Below are 3,845 nucleotides of genomic sequence, written 5' to 3' on the forward strand. Positions count from 1 at the left end.
TTCAAAACTACCTAACTAACTCTCTCTCTCTCTAATTTTAGAAAATATCTTCTCTCTTTTTCAAAAATTTCTTTTTAATTAACTAATTATTTTATTTTTTATTTGAATTTTCGAAAAAAATACTAACCTTTTTCAAAAACAATTTTCGAAAATCACTAACTCTTTTTCAAAAATAATTTTCGAAAATTCTCCTTCTCTCTCATCTTATTCTATTTATTTATTCATCTACTAACATCTCTTCCTCACCAAATTCGAACCCCCCTTCTATCTGTGTTCGAATTCCTTCTTCTTTTCTTCTACTCACATAAGGGAACCTCTATACTGTGGTAAAAAGGATCCCCACTATTATTATTATTTTTCTGTGCCCTCTTCTTTGTCATATGAGCAGGAGCAAGGACAAGAACATTCTTGTTGAAGCAGATCCAGAACCTGAAAGGACTCTAAAGAGGAAACTAAGAGAAGCTAAATTACAACAAACCAGCAAGCACCTGTCAAAAATTTTCGAACAGGAAGAGGAGATGGCAGCCGAAAATAATAATAATGAAAGGAGGATGCTTGGTGACTTTACTGCACCTAATTCCAATTTACATGGAAGAAGCATCTCCATTCCTGCCACTGGAGCAAACAACTTTGAGCTGAAACCTCAATTAGTTTCTCTGATGCAGCAAAACTGCAAGTTTCATAGACTTCCATCTGAAGATCCTTTTCAGTTCTTAACTGAATTCTTGCAGATATGTGATACTGTTAAGACTAATGGAGTAGATCCTGAAGTCTATAGGCTCATGCTTTTCCCTTTTGCCGTAAGAGACAGAGCTAGAATATGGTTGGATTCTCAACCTAAAGACAGCTTGAACTCTTGGGATAAGCTGGTCAAGGCTTTCTTAGCCAAGTTCTTTCCTCCTCAAAAGCTGAGCAAGCTTAGAGTGGATGTTCAAACCTTCAGACAGAAGGAAGGTGAATCCCTCTATGAAGCTTGGGATAGATACAAAGGACTGACCAAAAAGTGTCCTTCTGACATGCTTTCAGAATGGACCATCCTGAACATATTCTATGATGGTCTGTCTGATTTAGCTAAGATGTCATTGGATACTTCTGCAGGTGGATCCATTCACCTAAAGAAAACGCCTGCAGAAGCTCAAAAACTCATTGAGATGGTTGCTAACAACCAGTTCATGTACACTTCTGAAAGGAATCCTGTGAGTAATGGGACGCCTATGAAGAAGGGAGTTCTTGAAATTGATACTCTGAATGCCATATTGGCTCAGAATAAAATATTGACTCAGCAAGTCAATATGATCTCTCAGAGTCTGAATGGAATGCAAGCTGCATCCAACAGTACTCAAGAGGCATCTTCTGAAGAAGAAGCTTATGATCCTGAAAACCCTGCAATAGCAGAGGTAAATTACTTAGGTGAACCTTATGGAAACACCTATAACTCATCATGGAGAAATCATCCAAATTTCTCATGGAAGGATTAAAAGCCTCAACAAGGCTTTAATAATGGTGGAAGAAACAGGTTTAGCAATAGCAAGCCTTTTCCATCATCAACTTAGCAACAGACAGAGAACCCTGGACAAAATACTTCTAATTTAGCAAACTTAGTCTCTGATCTGTCTAAGGCCACTGTAAGTTTCATGAATGAAACAAGGTCTTCAATTAGAAATTTAGAGGCACAAGTGGGCCAGCTGAGTAAAAGGATCACTGAAATCCCTCCTAGTACTCTCCCAGGCAATACAGAAGAAAATTCAAAAGGAGAATGCAAGGCCATTGACATAACCAAAATGGCCGAACCCAAAGAGGGAAAGGAGGACGTGAATCCCAAGGAGGAAGACCTCCTGGGATGTCCAGTGATCAATAAGGAGGTTCCCTCTGAGGAACCAAGGGAACCTGAGGCTCATCTAGAGACCATAGAGATTCCATTAAACCTCCTTATGCCCTTCATGAGCTCTGATGAGTATTCCTCTTCTGAAGAGAATGAGGATGTTACTGAAGAGCAAACTGCCAAGTTTTCTGGTACAATCATGAAGCTGAATGCCAAACTATTTGGCAATGAGACTTGGGAAGATGAACCTCCCTTGTTCACCAATGAACTAAGTGATCTGGATCAACTAACATTGCCTCAGAAGAAACAGGATCCTGGAAAGTTCTTGATACCTTGCACCATAGGCACCATGATCTTTAAGGCTCTGTGTGACCTTGGTTTAGGGATAAACCTCATGCCCCTCGCTGTAATAGAGAAACTGGGAATCTATGGGGTATAAGCTGCTAAAATCTCACTAGAGATGGCAGACAATTCAAGAAAACAGGCTTATGGACAGGTAGAGGACGTGTTAGTAAAGGTTGAAGGCCTTTACATCCCTACTGATTTCATAGTCTTGGATACTGGAAAGGAAGAGGATGAATCCATTATCCTAGGAAGACCTTTCTTAGCCACAGCAAGAGCTGTGATTGATGTGGACAGAGGAGAACTAGTCCTTCAATTGAATGAGGACAACCTTGTGTTTGCAACTCAAGGATCTCTTTCTGCATCCATGGAGAGGAAGCACAGAAAGCTTCTCTCAAAGCAGAGTCAACTAAAGCCCCCACAGTCAAACTCTAAGTTTGGTGTTGGGAGGCCACAACCAAACTCTAAGTTTGGTGTCAAACCCCCATATCCAAACTCTAAGTTTGGTGTTGGGAGGTCTCAACAAAGCTCTGCACATCTGTGAGGCTCCATGAGAGCCCACTATCAAGCTATTGACATTAAAGAAGCGCTTGTTGGGAGGTAACCCAATTTTTATCTAATTTTTATTTTCATTGTTTTTCATGTTTTATTAGGTTAATGATCATGTGGAGTCACGAAAAAAATAGAAAAATTAAAAACGGAATCAAAAACAGCAGAAGAAAAATCACACCCTGGAGGAGCATCTGTCTGGCGTTCAGCGCCAGAACAGAGCATGGTTCTGGCGCTGAACGCCCAAAATGGGCAGTGTCTGGGCGCTGAACACCCAAAATGGGCAGCATCTGGGCGCTGGACGCCAGAACTGCACCCTGGAGGAAAGCTGGCGCTGAACGCCCAGAACAAGCATGGTTCTGGCGTTCAACGCCAGAAATGGCTAGTAAATGGGCGTTGAACGCCCAAAATGGCCACCAACCTGGCGCTGAACGCCCAGAGTTGTGTGCAAGGGTATTTTACATGCCCAATTTGGTGCAAGGTTGCAATTCCTTGAACACCTCAGGATCTGTGGACCCCACAGGATCCCCACCTACCTCCACTCACATCTTCTCACCCCTCTTTCACACAATCCCATAAACACTCTTCCCCAAAACCCTTCACCTATCACCTCCATCCCTCTTCCCTATTAACCCTTCACCACTCACATCCACACACTCTTCCCCATAAACCTACCTCATAAACTCCACCTACATTCAAAATTCAAAACCAATTTCCCACCCAAACCCACCCATATGGCCGAACCTTAACCCCCCCTCCCTTCCCTATATAAAGCCCTCCATTCTTCATCAAATTTACACAACACACCCCTCTATACCCTTCTTGGCCGAAACACCTTCCCTTCTCCCTCTCCTCCATTTCTTCTTCTTCTTCATTTATTCTTTCTTTTATTGCTCGAGGACGAGCAATATTCTAAGTTTGGTGTGGTAAAAGCATAAGCTTTTTGTTTCTCCATTACCATTGATGGCACCTAAGACCGGAGAATCCTCTAGAAAAGGAAAAGGGAAGACAAAAGCTTCCACATCCGAGTCATGGGAGATGGAAAGATTCATCTCTAAAGCCCATCAAGACCACTTCTATGATGTTGTGGCCAAGAAGAAGGTGATCCCCGAGGTCCCTTTCAAACTCAAAA

At 42.0% G+C, this 3,845-nt stretch overlaps 1 non-coding gene across 1 annotated transcript; it reads right to left on the minus strand.

Moving 5' to 3' along the window:
- Window positions 1-914: 914 nt before the first annotated feature.
- Window positions 915-1,022, minus strand: LOC112752229 (small nucleolar RNA R71). Its single transcript, XR_003176675.1, has one exon. It is a non-coding gene; the product is annotated as a small nucleolar RNA R71 (small nucleolar RNA).
- Between the last annotated feature and the right edge of the window lie 2,823 nt (window positions 1,023-3,845).

The sequence above is a fragment of the Arachis hypogaea genome, chromosome 15 (genome assembly GCF_003086295.3).
Source record: "Arachis hypogaea cultivar Tifrunner chromosome 15, arahy.Tifrunner.gnm2.J5K5, whole genome shotgun sequence".
Taxonomy (NCBI): domain Eukaryota; kingdom Viridiplantae; phylum Streptophyta; class Magnoliopsida; order Fabales; family Fabaceae; genus Arachis; species Arachis hypogaea.